Here is a 20,390-nt window from a genome sequence, read left to right on the forward strand (position 1 = left end):
GTACCCCGTGGCTGCTCCCCTCAATAATAAGTAAAGCATTTTAGATACAGTTGTGGTGGAGGGGGGAAATAACCAAAAAAAGGGAAGCCACAGTGACCGGGTCTCTGGCATTCAGCCTGGTTCTGTGGTTCAGAAGGGAAGGGGAGGAGAAAAGAAGTGCAGTAGTGATGGAAAACTCCAGAGTTAAATTAACAGACAGGAGGTACTGAAGACGTGAAAGAAACACCGGAATGGTACGTTGCCTCCCAGGCACCAGGGACAGGGAGGTCTCAGCACACTGTCCTAAAGCGGGAGAACGAGCAGCTGGAAGTTGTGGTACATTTTGGTACCAACAACATAGCTAGGAAAAGGGAAGAGGTCCTGAAGAGAGAACAAAGGGAGTTAGGTAGAAAGCTGAAAAGCAGGACCTCCGCAGTTGTAATCTTGGGATTGCTGCCTGTGCCACACATCAGTGAGGGTAAGAATAGTATGACGTGGCAGGTGTGGCTGAAGAATTGGTGTAGGGAGCAGGGGTGCATCATTGGGGAAGGTATGACATGTACAAGAAGAACTGGTTACACCAGAACTCAAGGGAGACCAATATCCTTGTATGTAAGTTGGAACTGGACTGATAGGGCTGAGGATGGGGCAGTTGGTATACATGAAGAAGAAGTGTATAGTGAAACTGTGAGGAAGGACAGGCACATCAGTTTATGTGTCACATGGGGTCAAAATTGAAAAGGATGATCAATACTGGACTGAAGTTATATTTGAATGCATGCAGTATATGGATTAAGGTAGATGATCTTGGAGTGCAGTTAGAGATGGGCAAGCATGATGCTGTGGGCATCACTGAGTTGTGGTGGAAAGAAGATCATAATTCAGAGCTTAACATCCAAGGCTACACATTGTATCAAAAGTATAGGCAGGTAGGCAAATTGGTTGGGTGGCTCTGTTGGTAAGAAATGGAATGAAATTTTTAGAAAGGGGTGACATACCCTAGGATCAGATGATATGGAATCCTTGTAGGTAGTTTTAAGAAACCACAAGAGTAAATGTACCCTGATGGGACTTATATACAGACCTCCTAACAGTAGCTAGGATCTGGGATACAAACTAAAATGGGAGATGGAAATGGGATGTAAAGAAGAGGAATAATATGATAACCATGCAGGATTTCAATATGCAGGTGGCAAGGAAAAATTAGGTTGGTACTATATCTCAAGAGATGGAATTTGTAGAAAATCTATGAGATTGCTTATTATAGCAACTTGAGGCTCATCCCACTAGGGGAAAGGCAATTCTGTTACTTTGTTAACTGGAAGTATCTTCTAGTTTTTGAAGATTAGCTAGTTAGAGTATAACCTCCCTTTAGTGAGAGTACTCATGACTATTTATATCCAATAGGACTTCAGGTCTTCATTTGAGTTTGGAACTTTGTGGTCAACCAACCCAATACTAGCACAGTAGAGGCTGAAAGAGAAGGAACATTTAAGGGATTCTTTGATAGGCATATAGATGAAAGATAAAAGGGAGGGTTATGGATTTTACAGGAGCAAAGGCTTAAATTGATCAAGGCATAGGTACAATTACGGCATAACATTGTGGATATGTTCTACATCCACTGTCCCTGCACAGTATTGTCCTTCTGTACAACTCTGTATCCAGAAATCTAGTGGCTTGCTGCAACGTGCACAATTCTCTTTTGGAAAAGGGGCATCATATGGAGTCAATACTGAATGAGGCTTTCCAATGCTGAGTGGTGAAAACTAGTGGGAGTTGAGAATCATTAGAAGTGGATGGGTAAAAGCATCTGGTACAGTCAAATTTTTTTGATAGCAGCTAATTAAATGGAGCTTCAACTGAACTGTCAAACCCCTGACAACACCTCTGCCATGTCACCAACACAGAGATAAAGCAGTTCCATACCAGGACCAACAATACTACCCATGCTTTAGAAACACAGAAAACGTGGAGATGTTCACCAGATCAGGCAACAACTGGGAGAGTGAAACACAATCGAAATTTCAGTTCATTGACGTTTCATCACAAGCATGACGCCAGAGAATGCAGCCTGTTTGCTGCAGGAAAGAAGATCATTTCAAACTCTGCAACATTTTGATAGCCAACTAATGTAACATACGGCAAAATGATCATCCAGGTCTTCACACAGAGTGCCTTTCATAAGTGATTCCTTTGGTTACCACAGTTATTATCTCAATGATTCTATGATAAGAGATAGAAGGGACTAGTGCTCCATTAAGTGATTTAAAGTGCTTATGAATAGCACCATACTGGACTACAGGATTCAGATGGCTACTATGTTGGTATGCCATGCATCAGAACTCGACTGGAACCGAGGTCCTCCACACTTTAAAAATGATTTATTAGGCCGGCAGTGTTTGCCTCAACAAAGCTACCTTCCCCTCCTGCATGCCATCTCTTTACTCTTTCTAGAAGCAACAATGCTAGAGCTCTCCTATATATTGGATACCAGTGTGTAGACCACTTAATTCATAATCTGCCTTGATAGTGTTTCCATATCTGTATTAATAAGAGGGATATAACTGTTGGTACATTCTCGGGAAAGTTATGACCTCCGGGTGTGGAAATGCAAGGCTTGGATAAAGAAAATAAGGTTAACATAGGAAAAATAACACCATGTGAGTGACAAAGCAATATTGCATCAAATACAGTCAGTAAGGTACTTTACACCCACTTAAGGAAATGGATTTCAGCCTAATATTTGAAAAAAAAAGGACTCCAAAAGTGCAGCAGTTGTGTGTCAGTCGAAAATATAACACTTAAGTCTCTGGAGCATGTGATGAGAGGCCCAGGCAAGAATGGTAAGGATCCAGTGCTGGAGTACCCGAGACATGACTTCAAGACTGAGATGAGAACAGGGCTCTTGACTAGACGCTAGACGAGAACCTGACGAAAGAGATATACTAAACACCATCTCAGACTGAACCAAAGTTGAGCTGGCGATTGAGCCCCTAACCTAAGTTGAGGTGCTCTTTAAATATCCAAATCGTGGTGCCAAAAAATGACTGTCAATTAGTGGAGTGAGCCAGAATCTTTAAAGGGACCACAGCAGATATCCATACTCCGGAGAATCGGAACGTCCAAATACCAGAGGCTAACGCGGTTAGGTGCAAACCGTAACAGAGCGTAATTTGAACTCACAATCTTCTGACTCTGAATTGACAACACATGAGCAAATTAAAGTATTAGTAGCATTGTTTCATTAATTAATTTTGGGCCCTCAAGAATACTTGTGTGGTCTGTCCCCTGATGAGCTTGACTCAAAGGAGGGACATCTCATTGCATAGGACAACATACAAAGTTCAAAGTAAAATGATCAAAGTACATATATGTCACCATATACGACCCTGAGATTCATCTTCCTGCAGGCAATCACAGCAGAACGAAGAAATACAATAGAATGAATTAAAAATTACAAAGACAAACAACAAATGTGCAAAAGAAAACAAATTGTGCAAACACCAAAAGAAATAAATAACAATTAACAAATAAGTAAGTAAATACATAGAAGCATAGATCAATTAATCAATAAATAGATAAATAATATCAAGGACATGAGTTGTAGAGTCCTTGAAGGTGAGCCCATATGGTGGTATCAGTTCAGTGTTGAAGCGAGTGAAGTTATCTACACTGGATCAGTAGCCTGATGGTAGAGGGGTAATAACTGTTCCTGAACCTGGTGTTGTGGGACCTAAGACTCCTGCACCTTCTTCTTGATGGCAGCAGTGAGAAGAGAGCATGGGCTGGATGGTGGGGGTTCTTGATGATAGATGCTGCATACTTGTGGCAGTGCTCCTTGTAGATGTGCTCAATAGTGGGCGAGGCTTTTCATGTGATGTACTGGACAAGGATGTATTGGTAGCACATAGTAGACAAATGCATGAACATGTACAGGGTATGTGGAAAGAATGAAATGAGGCAATCTTCAATGTAAAGTGTTTGTGCTTGAGGTTTCAGAAATTAAACGAAGTATGTCTCTCTCCATCCATGCAGCCCCAGTAATATATCCATGAAATAGGATGGCACAGCCTATCTTCACTCCTGATTTAAATGACTGTACCCTCATCTACCTATTTAAGTCTGCTGGCTGAGAGTGTCACAATAAATTATTGGAGTTAACATCCCATCATGATGTTTAGACTGGAAAAGAGGAAGCAAAGCATGTATGGGGTGTTCACCTGAAGAAAAAAACACATGGAACAATGCACTTAACATATTCCTGGATAATCCATAAACCATAAAGCATCAATGCTCTGCAATATAGTGACAAATTCAGATCTAGCCACACCATAAAGAATGCTAAAGTTGCGATTTTTGTATGTTGCATTGTAGATTTCTTGGTTAGTTGCCCTTCTGGGAAGATGATATGCCTTGTTCATAAGTTACTGTAAAATTTGAAATGCGTGCACAAGAACGTGTTTATGATATAGCCAGTAATAATGGAGCAAAGAAATCATCTTGCTTATTCAATTACCAAAAGGCAACTAAAAAAATGAGATTTTAATTGGAAAATTTTAGAGGGCATTTGCATCTTGCAGTGATAAATTGTTATCAATGTCACAAGCTGCTTCCACGCAAATTTCTCTGCTTAAACGATAACGGTAAGACATTTTCTTTCCTTTGTCTTCAAGAACATAACGTGAAAATATCAGTGCAAATGAATTTGCTGGCATGGAGAACAGGGCCATATCCATCACCCTTCTGTTCCTGGGCATTGGTGTTTCCATACCAGACCATGAAGCAACCAGTTAGGATATCTACCACTGTGCATCTACAGAAGTTTGTCAAATGTTTTAGTAATGTGCTGAATCTATGCAAACTTCTTGGAGAGTGGAGGCCCGGCCATGCCTTCTTTGTGATGACCCTTATGTACTGTATCTGTGTGTAGTAGAGTTGACACATTGGAGAGAGAGAGAGAGAGAGTGTGTGTGTGTGTGTGTGTGTGTGTGCGCGCGCGCGCGCGCGCACGCATACCTGTGCTGTATGCGTGGTCATGTGTTACTCTCCGACAGCCAGTGCATTGAAGAGTAATTCAAAATGTTATGCTTCTCAGTTGAATCCAATTTGTGAGGCCATACTTTACCATTCCTCCATATTGCAGAGTGCTTCACATATCACACTAAGTTCTGCAATCTCCTGCCAGCTTAGTTTGCTAGATCCCCTTCTTCTGTGGACCATACCCACAAGTAAACCCACCTAAAAGCAGGGGAGACACACTCCCTCCCCTCTGCTGCCTTGCAGTCTGAGGCTAAGCCAGGTGAGACCACAGGAAGCATCGTTGTGGCTTTGAGCTGGGGTACCTTTAACGGCTGGAGGCTTGATGTGTTTGCTGTGTGAGTAAGTGCTGGCAGCTGCCTGAAATTTAACAATCATTAGTTGGGTCATGCACTGCTTCTTAGGAGGAAATGTTGCCTAGCTCATTCGTGCCTGGGCTGCTGCACAAGGATTGCTATCTCCAACTGCGATCATAATGCACCAGCATGAAACAGCATGGGTGAGCCAGCAGCCCAGAGCTGATGAATTGAAGACAAGCATGCATCATTACAAAGCACTCAATAATGAGTAGTGTTAACAGCCACATAATGTGAGAAATTGTCTTTGTGTCATAAGGCTCAGTGCTTGGCTTCTCTGTACTATACTTCAGGGATATCAAAAGGTTGAGAAGTCTTTGGGGACCTGAAACGTGGTGCAAAATTGTATTTGCTTTCTTTAAAATGAATTATTGCTAGGGGTCCAAATCCACTGAAATCCACTTATACTTGGCCTTGGCTGCTATTGGTTTCCTGTGTCAATGCACTTGGATTTAATTAGCATAATAATACTTGTATTTGCACAAATCATTTTAATCAGGAAATTAATTCCAAAACAGGCTGTAATGAGTATTCTTTGCTTTCCTTTGTCAGTTTTACCAAAACTGGATGTGCTCCAACGTGAATGTTGAAACTCTTGTACGAACTTCAAGGATCTTATTGCTTTCCCTTGGATCAGTTCATGATGTATCGAGACTCCCAACCCAGTAATAAATTCAATGATTTAAAATCAAGATGATATTGTCCACACTATGTCAGGACCGACATTCCTCCACCCCACAGTACACAAACCCCACCCATAAGTCACAACGAGAATGAGGAGAATTACTCATCATCATTACTGTTTGTAGGATCCTGTTCTGCACTCGTTGGCTGTGTTTTTTTTACACAAATAACGTTGAGGTGTTTCGCCGACTCCTATCAGTGTGCATTTTAATTAAATTTAAATTTCGAAATTAATTTTAGAAGCATATACAAAACCAATGCTTATTCAGGATGTCCAGTGGCTGCAGAAGATCCTTTACTATTGCAAGTCTTTCTTTTGCCTTTAAATGTCAATCAGCAACAACTCATCCCATTCAGCTTAGCATTTTGAATTACGTACTTGTTTATGTTCAGCACCTTGGTTAGGACGGAAGCTGCACCACCTGGTCTACATTAGGAATTTATGACTGACATGCAGCACATCAAAGGGAAAGGTAATGTGGAGGATGATTGCCTTTTATGGCCTGCCATCGATGCCATACACATCAGGGTTGATTATGCCAACATGGCAGCTGACCAAGCTCCCACCCAGAGTCCAGACTTGCACAACACCAGTCATGGGCCTGCAGTTGGCTGACGTCAAGTTCGGGAATGAAAGAGATTCTCTCCTGTGTGATGTCCAACCAGTTGCCCTCGCTCCTACAGTGCCTGCAAACTGGAGGTGTACTGTTTTTACCTCCATTCACAGCCTCTCGAATAGAGGTGGGAAGGCTTCACAGAAACTGATTGCTTTAAAGTTAATGTGGCACATCCTTAGGAAGGAGATGCGAGACTGTAGTGCAGCCTGCGTTGTGTGTCAGCAGGTGAAAATTAACTGTCATGTTCGCTGTACCATCGGCACCATTTGAGGTTCCTGAGTGACCGCATGAATGTGGACCTGACTGGTTCTTCCCATCCGTGGTGTTACGCACCTCCTTACCATGGTGGACTGTAACACCGGGTGGCCAGAGGTTGCCTCTCTCACATCAACAACGGCTGCAGACATGGCTTGGGTGTTCATCAACACCTGGGTCACTCGGTTCTGCTCCCCACCCGATATTTCTTCCAATCACTGTCCCCAATTCAAGTCAGAACGCTGGCCCACTATGTCCCAGGACCTCAGAGTTAAACTGCACCATGCCATGGCGTACCAACCACAGTCCAATGGCCTGTGAAATTGGTTTCATTGTTCCTTAATGGCTGCCTGAGTGCTGCCCTGCTGGACAAGTGTTAGCACGATCATCTCCCTTGGGTCCTGCTGGGGCCCAGTACAGCTCCAACGGAGTAGTCCTCTGCATCTGTATTGATGTACGGAAGGCAGCTATGGGTGCTGGGCGATTGTATTCCTGGCGCCACAACTGCCTGGTTGGCGTCTCAGCAGCATTCTGCCCACCTTAGCAAGCTCAATTCTTTCACACCTATTCAAATCAGATCAAGTTTAGTTACCATTCAGACCATATGTCGAATGAGATAGTGTTCCTCTGAGGCCATGGTGCATAACATACATTCAAAATAGAGAGTGAGAAAAAAAACACACACACATCATTACTCAAGAAAACACATGTATAGTCCAACTCTGAATGACATGCTAATTGATAGTACAGTTCCGGGCAATCCAGCCTGTGCTTCTGCCTGTCAAACACTGGAAGGAAGCACTGATGGGAGAGGCCAGGTCCCAACCGAGTACAGGCACCACGCACACTACACCACCTCCAGTGTCATCTCACCTGGACCGCAACAGGCAGGCCTGCTTGAGGCCTAGTCCTTGCTACAACTGAGGCCACACTGCTGCCTCGTCGCTGTTTCACCACCAAACAAGGGAAACAGGCCCGTGACATCTCACATTATCAATGTCCAACAGGATCTTTTGATCGCAAGAGAAACGTCCAAGACAGTCACTCACGGTTACACTGCATGCTGCTTTCGCACATCAAGTCCAATGTCCTTGAGTAGCAGGCAGCAGCACGGTCTGCACCTAGGCCAGCTTCTCAGAACCTTCTCCCGGCCAACCAACAATTTCTCCTACTCCTGGCTGAGTGTCGGCTTCTCCTCTTCCCGGACGAGCACCAGCTCTGAACAACAAACAGATCGCTGATATGGTAAACCTGCTGTACATTTTGTTCTTGGACTACAGTATAGTTTTACAATCATAAAAAAACACATTTTAAAAAGAAGAGTGCCTCTTTGGCTGGACCCCAAGAGGACGCTGCATTCCAACGTGCTACAATCTTACCGCCATCATGGCACTTAACACTCTTGGGTTCCAGACTGTTACATTCTATCTCATTCACTTTTCAATACATTTCCATAGGTACATTTATTGTCAGAGAAACGTATACAATATACATCCTGAAATTCTTTTCCTTCACAGACATCCACGAAAACAGAGAAGTGCCCCAAAGAACGAAGGACAGTTAAAACATTAGAACCCCAAAGGCCGCCCCCCCCCCCCAACTGCCCAACCCACACTCAAGCAGCAGCCAGGCAATGACTCCATCCCCACCCCCACTCCCACCAGCAAAAAAGCATCAGCACCCTCCACCGAGCACTCAAGTGTGCAACAAAGCATCAATAAAGACACAGACTTGCAGCACCCCAAAGACTACTCATTCACCCAATAATTTGACATACCACAGGCTCTCTCTCTCTCTCTAATAAGGGAAAAAAATGTCCCCACTTCATAGCGAGAGGGGAGAAATAACAAACAAATCTCTGACTTACAGGATTAAAAGTCCATTGCGTCGCTTTTTCTGAGCTCTGTGCCGGGAGAGTCAGCACCGAAAAGGCACAGCTCTCTGGACTCACAACCCCCGGCAGCTAATGGGCTGCTCCCGATGTTCCATGTTCTCCCGTGACGCTTCAGTCAGGGGCACCGGCCTAGAATCAGCACTTCCCCGAGCCATGAAACTCCGGAACCCTGAAGGCGCACTCACCTTCCAGGCTGCGTCCTCGGGATATCAAAAAACTGCTGGTCGTGAGGCCCTAAGAGCAGGTCTCATTCCCACAAAGAACCAAAGTCAGAGTGTATCTCCAGGTCAGGGTCTTCAAAAGAACACCCACAACCTGAAAAGGAAAATAAAAAGAGAGCTATCAAAGATGGAAATAGAGCTGTTTCCAAAGATGCAAGCAAAGGACTCGCCATTTAGCGCCATCTTGACTTCGCTCAGTCTCTTCAACCATGATGCACATTGACACCCCACTAAACCCCCTTACGATGGCCTGTTCTGCATTTTGGAAAAGGGTGAAAACACTTTTATTGTAGGTAGGAAGGGTAAAGCTGAATGCATTAAATCAGCCCACCAAACCCTGGTTGGTTCCATAGTCCCTGCTTCACAACATGACCATGGGCATGTCAGCACGCGGCTGGACGAGCCAGAGGTGCCGGCTGCTATCCCACCCAAGGCACATAGGACCCAGGACAGACAGCTCATATGGACTCCAGACAGACAGACAATGCCGGTTTTGGTGAGTTCTGGGGAGAGGGGCCTCTGTAGGGTAATGTAATGGGTGACAGAAGACACATATTGTTCCTAATTGATACTGTTCTACGTATTTCACAAACACTGTCATTGAATTATTCTGTTTACTTTAAGAGACAGTGATGTAATGACATCAATGTAAGGTGACGGCTTTGGGTTCGTTCATAATGGAAGTAAAGTGATGTGGCTTTTGTTAAGCACATTAAACAACTCTCGCATGTCTTATTCACGAAATCCTACAGGGGAGATTGGCAAACAACACATCATATAGGCAGCTGAACGGTGATTGGAACATCTGGTGACAGGAGGATGACCTTAGGAGACCAGCTGCACATCGAGGAAGGGAGCAACAGACTAGTGCGGGGGTGGGGGGCACAGTGGATTAGGACAGGGACTGAATGGAGGGGTCTAATATTAAGACATGGAAAAGCCATGGAATGAATATTCTCAGGAAAACATCCAAATTCCCTTGTAATATTCTGGAAGATTATAGCAAGAACAACATAAATTCTCATAGCTGCTGTAGGTATGACCCACCAAGAGAGACGTCCTGTCAAATTTCATCATTGATGTAATTTGACCCAGGAAGGACAGCACAATTTACTCATAAATCAAATCACAAGGCAGCCCAGTTTGGGGGCAATAATTGCTCCATTTGCTCCTTTTACAGTAGGGAATGTCTGCTCTTTGGAGCATTTGTTGCAAAGTGATAGATCATTCAGCAGGAATGTCTAATCTGATCTGATGAAAACAACCATTGGTAAAAAGTGAAAAAGAAAAGGAAAGAGGTGAAAGAGAAATCCAACATTTTAAATTAAAGATTTTCTTCTGCCAGTCAGGAGGTTACATGGAATAATGAAAATATGTTTTGTTACAGCCCATAAAACCGGTATTGCAAAAATGTGGAATGATGAAATGCTGGAAATGTACTAAAATACTGATATTCCGGTAAAGCTTGGACTCTAATATCAGTGCATTGCATGCAAATCAGGATTACACATATATCACAAGTGAAACATTCACATGAATTATTGAATGAAAGTCAAATCATTACACAAATATATTCAGGTCTGGTACTGGACAGAATGATAAATGCTACCACCTGCTTAGCAGTCGCCAAGTGGGAATAAGTATAAATGCAGCAGTGAAGGATGAGTATTTCTGGGTTTCATCAGTAACACCTCCGCCTGGACAAAGCCAAGGAGAACGACAGTTATTCTTGTTAATTGGAAACAGGATTCAAAAGGCATTTGCCCTATCTCCTTAGGGTAATATCTTTTCCAAACCACTGTCATCTCAAGTGCAAGAAGCATATTTGGATAACAGGCAGCTTTTTTAGGGGATGGTTGGGGGTTGACCATGACACTTTATGATCAGGATTACCATTGTTCCATATAAATTGCTGAATTTAAGATAACAGTTACACCGGGCTTCCGACAAAAATATCCACATCATGACCATGGAAGCCTTTCTAACAGTGTATCCTGCTATCATCATTCACCAAGTAAAATAATGCGTGGAGCCCACCCAGAGGACCCATGACTTCATCGGATGGACCTGGACAAAGAAGAATAAACACAGATGGCCTCTAGCTTACTGTGGTTTGGAGGCTTGTGTGCCCGGAGAGCTACGTTGGCTGGAGTCAGGGCATTATGCTTTGCCTCTTGGTAGGGTCACCCATACCAAACAGGTCAAAGGGCAGAGGCCAGTATAAGAGTTGTTCACTGGCCATCCAGGTTTGGGGGTTCAGTTCAGGGCTAACAAAATCGAACGATAAATTAAATTTGTTGGGGAAACAGCAATAAAAATTCCGTCTACATCTGAGCGTGATGGTATTCCTGATTCTCCACCCGGAACTTGCATGACTGATACTAATAAAAAGCAAGCTACTGACATGATAATGTTAGTCCTGAAAACAGCCAGAGATGAAGGTCCTTTATTGCTGCCCTAAAGGTGCCTACCTAAGGGTAGCAGACACCAACAGAATCAACAAACTCATTCATAAGGCCAGTGATGTAGGGCGGATGGAACTGGACTCTCTCACGGTGGTGTCTGGAAAGAGGATGCTGTCTAAGTTGCATGCCATCTTGGACAATGTCTCCCATCCACTACATAATGTACTGGGTGGGCACAGGAGTACATTCAGCCAGAGACTCATTCCACTGAGATGCAACACAGAGCATCATAGGAAGTCATTCCTGCCTATGGCCATCAAACTTTACAACTCCTCCTTTGGAGGGTCAGACACCCTGAGCCAATAGGCTGGTCCTGGACTTATTTCCTGGCATAATTTACATATATCTATTTATGGTTTTATTACTATTTAATTATTTATGGTGCAACTGTAATGAAAACCAATTTCCCCCAGGATCAATAAAGTATGACTATGACATGCCAGCGGCATAACAGGAGGGAGGGAGGGAGGGAGAGAGAGAGAGAGAGAGAATCAAATATGGAACTTCAAATTTTATCCCTGTTTATGAATACATGATGCAAAACTATAGCTATACCTATCAGTAATATTATACCCCAGGATGCTGGTGAGCACACATCTGGGACAAAGTTTTGCTTTTCATATTTAAAGTATGGTAAATTTGCACTGGAAGCAGTGCCAAGTAGATTGAACATGGAGATGATAGGATTGAACAAACATTCAACAAGTTAAACCGATATTCAATGGAGATTAGAAGAATGGGAGATGAGCGTATTAAAGCATACAAGATTTTGAGTAGGTTAATGAGGTGCATACCACAAGGATCTTTCCCTTTGGAGGCATCATTTGAAAATGAGGTGCAGGCCACTTAAGACAGAAGAGGAGTTTCTTCTCTCAGAACACCATGGATCATTGGAATTCTCCACCCCAAGGAGCTGCAGAAGCAGAGTAACTGAATATGCTCAAGGCCATTGCTCATTGATAGTCATCCAAACCAGAATGCAGCCAAAGGATATTGGAAAGGAACAGAAGGGCAAGTTGAGGCCTCTTTTGCTTGCCCCTTAACTGAAGACTTCTAGTTCTAGTTACACCCAATCTCAGTGGTAAAAGCTTGCTTGTATTTACACAATCTAAACCCCTCAGAATTTTGTACATTTCAGTGAAATCTCCCCTCATTCTCCTATGCTCCAGGGAACAAAGTCCTATCCTATTCAGCCTTCCCTATCATTCAGGTCCTCAAGTCCCAGAAACACCTTGTTAATTTTCACTACTCTTGTAATCTTATCGATATCTTTCCTGTAGGTAGGTGACCAAAACTGCACAGAGTACTCCAAGTTTGGCCTCACCAACGTCTTATACAACATCAATATCACATCCCAGCTCCTGAACTCACTAGTCCGATTTTTGAAGGCCAGCATGCCAAAAGCTTTCTTTATGACCCTTTCTACAGTGCCTTTGATTCCACTTCCAAGGAATTATGGATCAATGTTCTCAGGTCACTTTGTTCCACCTGACAGGGTAAAAAGTTATAACACCAGACCTACCGCAGTGCTAAATTGCCCCTTGGGATATCCCAGCAAGGATAATGAACAATGTTGAGAATGTTCTTTTTCTGTGAATAAACAAATTCCCTTAGTTTTGATCTGTAACATGTGACTCCTTAGTCCCATACTCAAGGAAATGATGAAAATCAGTTCTTTTGCATTCTCTAACATTTGATTATGCCACGAAACCTGTGACTTGCCATAGAACGTTGAGCTTCTGGGACTTTTTGTGCATCTGTATTTGCTGATCAGTGCCTTAACTAGAGTTGATAAATCCTTGTAGTTTTGGTTTGATCTCGCCAAGTTAACTGTGCCTGGCATGAGCTTCCTGGATTCTATGACTATTTAAAGAGGACTCTCAGTCGGTGCCTTAGTGGGTTCATAGTGTTGGGAAGGATGAATTATCTTGTGGTGTCACTTAGTCACTCCTCTGAGGCTCTGATTCCAACCTTTAACCACTTGGTTCCATCTCTTCCTGGGGATCCTTCTGTTCTTCCGCTCCTGGGTTCAGTCCTTCGTGAGTGCACCAAGACATGACAGATTAGATTATGCAATTTCTGCTCCTCGGCTCCATTTAAAATTTCACACATACCTTAGCTCCATATTTCCAACAGGGCCTTTCAGACCCTTCACTGTTAAACCATTTTTTTTGTCCAGCAAAAAGTAACATACTTAAACTTGGCACATTGCTCTTCTTCATACTGTTTCCTGACCTCAGCTGAAATTATTCCAATTTTCCACTGAAACATGTGCAACAACATAAGAAATGAAAGTATGATTAAGCCACTCAGCACCGAGCCTCCATTCAGTATGATAACAGGTGATTCTGTGCGTCTGGTACATTTTCCTGTGTAATCCCCATTGTCTAGATACTAACCAGTATAACCACAAACATGTCCAGTCTTCCCTCTTTCACAGCCGGGCTTGAGACTATCCGTGGCGGAGTTAGAAAACAGGTACAATACCCTGGAATGATGAAAGCTGGCTTTATTCATCAATGGTGAAGTTTCTGCAATACAATGCAAGTAGCTTTATGTGCAAATACAACAGTGATTCATCTCAATAAATTCTAGTTTTGCAGATGGGAGGAATGTAAACAATGGAGAAGAGATGAAGGGACATGAGAAAATCTGCAGATGCTGGAAATCACAAGCAACACTTACAAAATGCTGGAGGAACTCAGCAGGTCAGGCAGGATCTGTGGAAAAGAGTAAACTGTCGACAGTTCGGGCCAAGTCTTTCATCAGGACTGCAGTATATGCTGGGGGTGCAGGGGTTAATGTTGCACCATTAATACCTGAGTTAATTCTGCATGATAGCAGCTATGGAACCTGAATCTGTTAATAATAAGGGATGTAAAAGGATTTAAATGATAACTACTAAACAGCTTGATGGTTATTTAAACCCCATCTAAATCACTTTTTGCTCTTCATGGATCATTACCTTGGTTGGCCTATATGTAGCTCAAGAACCACCAATATAGCTGACGGATAAAATAGTCTTGGAGATCGTCTTGGAAGCTTCTCTGATGAACGGTGATTTGTGTCACGCCTTGTCGGTGATGACTGAATCCCAATAATTGAAGTAAAATCCAAAGCTGGTGTATTGCTTTAATATTTTTCCCCTTCTACTCGCTCATGGAAACATAAAATTGTTCCTGCACTTTTGGAGGCTGTTTGGCCCATTGAGACTGTGATAGTAAGAACCAGCATAAAAAGTCAGTTCAATTTCCTCCACCTATTCCACGCAGCCTCAGGACTATATTAAATATCTGCTTGAGAGCTCTGCTTGATTTGTTTCCAAACCACTTTTACAGGGAATAAGTTCTAGATCACAATCATTTCCTGTAAATGTTTTAATTTCTTTTTCATTGTTTATGCCAAACATATTAAATCTCTTGTCTTTGAATTATCTTCTAGTAAGAACAGCTTCCTTCTATTTACCTTATCGAAATGAGTCAGAATGGTATGTCTGTCTAATACATTTGGCCTGAATCAAGCACAAAATGCAAACACCATGGAAAGGAATCCAGTCTTTATTCCATAGGCCTTTGAAGCCAATGGTCCTAGACCATCAGTAATTCTACAATAACAGTTTATGTTTGGACAAATCTTCACTTGAACCCCCCCACCCCCCCAGCCTTGTTCTACTGTTCAGGATATGATAGGTTATTTTACAAATATTTTGGCCAGTACTACTTCACTTTAATATTCAATTCCAAGAACATCCCCTGACCAAAGAGCACAGCCTTATAACTGAGGCAGAATAAAATCCAGTTAAAGTTGAGGAAGCATCACTCAAGGTTTGTTAAAACTTCAAAAACCTCACTACAGAAAATTTACAATACACGATAGCAGTAATTCGAGCAAGAAACAGACTGCATAACACTATTTTGTCTGCCCACTGCTCAAGGACAGCCTCTGTGCATTTTACACCTCACAGTCGGTTGCTTGCTTTAGAAAGACAGTCATTTCTATCAAGTGGGGAGTGCAGCAAACAGGTTGATGCACAGCAAGATCCCACAATCAATAAATAATAAACAAGACAATAGGCACAGTAGAGGGCAGAAGGTTGGTGTCAGTCCAGGCTCTGGGTATTCAGCAGTCTGATGGCTTGGTCTGGTTATATAGTCTGGTCCTCAAAGCCCAAATACTTTGGTGCCTTTTGCCAGATGGTAGGAGGGAGATGAGTTTCTATGAGGGGTGTGTGGGGTCCTTCATAATGCTGTTTGTTTTATGGATGCAGCGTGTGGTGTAGATGTCTGTAATGGCGGGAAGAGAGACCCTGATGATCTCCTCAGCTGACCTCACTGTCCGCTGCAGGGTCTTGCGATCCGAGATGGTGCAATTTCCGAACCAGGCAGTGATGCAGCTGCACAGGATGCTCTCAATACAACCTCTGTAGAGTGTGGTGAGGATGTGGGGTGGGAGATGGAATTCCCTTAGCCTTCGCGGAAAGTAGAGACGCTGCTGGACTTAGCCTTTGCAGAAAGTAGAGATGCTGCTGGACTTTCTTGGTTATGGAGCTGATGTTAAGGGACCAGGTGAGATTCTCTGCCAGGTGAACACCAAGAAATTTGGTGCTCTTAACAATCTCTATGGAGGAGTTGTCAATGTTCAGCGGAGAGTGGTCGCTCCATGTCCTCCTGAAGTCAACAACCATCTCTTTTGTTTTGTTCACACTCAGAGACAGGTTGTTGGCTCTGCACCAGTCCGTTAGCCGCAGTACCTCCTCTCTGTGTGCTGACTCGTCGTTCTTGCTGATGAGACCCACAACGGTCGTGTCATCGGCGAACTTGTTAATGTGGTTTGAGCTGTGTGTTGCAGCACAGTCGTGGGTCAGCAGTGTGAACAGCAGTGGGCTGAGCACGCAGCCCTGGGGGGCCCCGTGCTCAGTGTGATGATGTTGGAGATGCTGCTTCCAATCCGGATTGACTGAGGTCTCCCAGTCAGGAAGTCTAGGATCCAGTTCCAGAGGGAGGTGTTCAGGCCCAGTAGGCTCAGCTTTCCAATCAGTTTCTGAGAAATGATTGTGTTGAATGCTGAACTGAAGTCTATGAACAGCATTCAAACGTACGTGTCTATTTTGTCCAGGTGGGTAAGGGCCAGCTGCAGGGTGATGGCAATAGCGTCATCTGTTGAACAGTTGAGGGGGGCAGCAGGGTCTTGATGTACCTCATGACGAGCTTCTTGAAACACTTCATGATGATGGATGTGAGTGCAACGGGACAGTAGTCGTTGTGGCAGGACACAGAAGACTTCTTCGGCATGGGGACGATAGTGGTGGCCTTGAAGCACATAGGAACGATGGTGCTGCTCAGGGAGATGTTGAAGATGTTAATGAGAACCTCTGCTAGCTGGTCTGCACATCCTCTAAGAACTCTGTCATGAATGTTGTCTGGTCCAGCAGCCTTCCATGGGTTGACCCTGCACAGGGTTCTCCTCACATTGGCCACGATAAGACACAGCACCTGGTCACTTGGAGGAGGGGTGGTCTTCCTCGCCGCATCTGGGAGGGAGGCATCACCAGCACAGGCGGGTGGTGTTGTCTTGTAGTTGGTGATGTCCTGAATGTCCTTCCACATGCGCCGCGTGTCGCTGCTGTCCTGGAAGTGGCTGTGGTTCCGCTGGGCATGTGCACGCTTTGCCTCTCTGATGGCCCGGGACAGTTTGGCCCTCACTGTTGTTAGGGGTGCTTTGTCGCCTGCTCTGAAGACGGAGTCAGTGGTCCTCAGCAGCGCACGTACCTCCGATGTCATCCATGGTTTCTGGTTAGCACGTGTAGTGATGGTCTTGGCCACAGTGATGTCATCGACGCACTTGCTGATGTAGCTAGTCACTAATGCCGTGTACTCCTCTAAGCTGGTAGAGTCACCATCATTTGCAGCCTCCCTGAACGTGTGCCAGTCAATGTGCTCAAAGCAGTCTTTAAGAGCAGAGATGGCTCCCTCTGGCCAGGTTTTCATCTGCTTCTGAACTGGTCTTGAGTGCCTGATGAGCGGTCTGTATGCTGGGATTAGCATAACAGAGATGTGTTCTGAGTAGCCGAGGTGGGAGCAGGGCTCCGCCCGGTACACGTCGGGAATGTTTGTGTAAACAAGGTGCAACATGTTCTCCCTTCTCGTTGCAAAGTCCACGTTCTGATGGAATCTAGGGAGCACTGACTTAAGGTTTGTGTGGTTAAAATCTCTGGCAACAATAAACAGTCCATCAGGGCGTGCGTTCTGCAGTTCGCTAATAGCCCCATACAGTTCACAGAGCACCTCCTTAGCATTAGCGCTGGGGGGAATGTAGACACCGACTATGACAGTGGTGAATTCCTGTGGTAAATAAAATGGTCTGCATCTAACAGTCACAAGCTCCTCTAGCGATGAGCAGTATCTGGAAACCAGCACAGAGTTCTTGAACCATGCTGTATTGATGTAAACACACAAGCCACCACCGCGAGTCTTATCAGAAAGAGCTGCATCTCTGTCTGCTCAAAACAAGACGAGCCCATCCAGCTGAATGGTGGTGTCCGGGATTCCATCAGAGAGCCATGTTTCTGTGAAAACATATGCACAGCAGATTCTGTACCCCAACCGAGTATTTCGTTGGAGTCGGATGTAGTCCAATTTATTGTCCAGGGAGCGGACACTGGGGAGCAGAATGGACGGGAGAGCCAGCCGGCTATGATTTGCATTTTGCCTGGCACGGACTTCTGCCCGCTTCCTCGCACACCGCTTACGACATCTCCACCTCCGGCCACTGGCATCAGGCGACTCCGAGGACTGTAGGCCCGATCCCCTCAGCAAGCCGAGGTGTGTAATTTAACCAGCAGATCTTCATGAAGATTTGTTTTTGGGCAATCTCTGTATTGTAGCAGTATCTGGCGATGGTAGATAGTCGCTCTGTTATCCATGTGCCCTAATCAAAAATTGTGTCTTAAAATTAAATTTAAAAATTAAATTAAAGTAACACCAGATCCGAAAGGCCGCTGCTTCCGTGCCGCGACGCCTGCTGGATAAAAAGAAGCAAGATAAATTTAGAGACTCACTGATAATCAAATTAAAGCCAGTTGGAAATAAGCAAAATGAGTGGAATTGTTCTGCATAAGTAAAGATCGTATGATGGTAAGATTGTGGGAACAACTGAGAATAAAATAGAGCTAATCAATCCAGTGTGGGTGGATGTAACTAGAGTGAGCAGTGCAGCGGAAGATCACATCTCCTTTCATCACACCATCAGAGACAAGTACTTGACTCTTCTCCAGCTCCTTCAAGCTATGGGTTCATCTGTCTAATACAACAGTCACATTTCCACCAACCTACTTAAAATACATGATAACCATGTGCTCCCTTAAATGAATGATTGTAAATCTAAATGACACCACTGCTCTCCACTGCACGCTTCACTAAATATAGGAAGTGCAAACATTTAAAGGATTATCGTGCAAAGAGTTGAAGATCTGAAGATATATTTTCACCCACAATTTCCTTTAAACTGAGCCGAACAGAACTTTCTTTTTTAACTTAATCCTTTGAGTTAGCTTCTAGATTTTAAAGAGCATATGAAAGAACAAATGAGGCCAGCTGTTTAATGCTTTTCCTCCTTTAGTATGTTCGCTGTTGTGTCCGAAATACCAGCTGTTGCAATACGAGAGAAACTTGCTTTTAATCCACTCCGATTATGGAGATGATCGGGTGATTAAGTGTTTCTGCCAAAGAGGAAATAACTAGGCTTTCGGTATGCACAGGTGTCAAGTACATAACCCCAGCAGAGACAGGCTGCATACTACAACAGCTCATCCTAAAGAGCAACCTCCAGGCCATCTGGGTGAAAGGCCAAGGCAAAAGGACATCCTTATTCACAAATCTGACAGCTTACAGAAGTTTTCTGTTTTTAAAAAAATGGAAATCTCCTGGCGTTCTCTGAATCAACTTCCAATGTCAGCTTGAAATAAAACTTGTTTGTTCTTTGGGGGGAAAAATCTTTGCATGTTTAGTAATGGACATTAAATTGTGTGTAATAAATTTGTTTCTGCATTCCTCACAATAAAAATGTTTTGTGATTTATATCTTCTGACTATAGCTATGATTTGAAAAATGTGTGTGTGTGAGAGAGGGAGAAAGAGAGGCAGGGGGAAGGAGAGAATTTGTTTGTTACTACTACAGAAACAAACTCACTTGAAAGATTTTTTTGGGGGGACAATATAACAACTTGTGTTCAAGCTAAACTTTCTATGAACGTCTTAAAATATCATAAGGAAGTCTGCAGACAATAAACTGCTTTTATTTGAAAGTGTAGTTATTAATGCAGACAATCTGTGGAAATCAAGTTCTTGAGAGCAATAAGTTATCAAAAGCACAATGGAATGCATCTTCTGTCAAGATGCCAGCAGTTCTGTAGAACATAAATGTATTTCTCAGGACAAGTCCTAAGATCCAACAACTAGTGCAGACGTCAACCAGAAGTAGCATTCTCTCCTGTGCTCTCTGTACAGCACTAATTGACTCTTCCTAGCTTCCAATGGGACAACACAAACCTCCAATTGAGGCTTGGAAATCCATCTGCCCTCTGAAACTTCCTTAGGTTTAACCTGGTGGAAGTTCAACAATGTCATTGAAATGAAGAGGAAGCAACAACTGTTGGGAGAATAGTAAACAGATATTTATGTCAGATTTAGGTCAGTAGATATAGATGTATTCAAAGGCTTTGCTTGTGTTTTAGTTCTTTTATTGAGAAAATATAAGAACTTCAATTCTTATTTTTGGAGAGAGATATAAGACACTGCAGTTGCAGGAACTTGCACAAATGAACAAGAATTTGGAGGAAGACAAGAGGTTAGGCAGCATCTGTAGATGGAAATGGACAGAGGA

The sequence above is a fragment of the Mobula birostris genome, chromosome 5 (genome assembly GCF_030028105.1).
Source record: "Mobula birostris isolate sMobBir1 chromosome 5, sMobBir1.hap1, whole genome shotgun sequence".
Lineage (NCBI taxonomy): Eukaryota > Metazoa > Chordata > Chondrichthyes > Myliobatiformes > Myliobatidae > Mobula > Mobula birostris.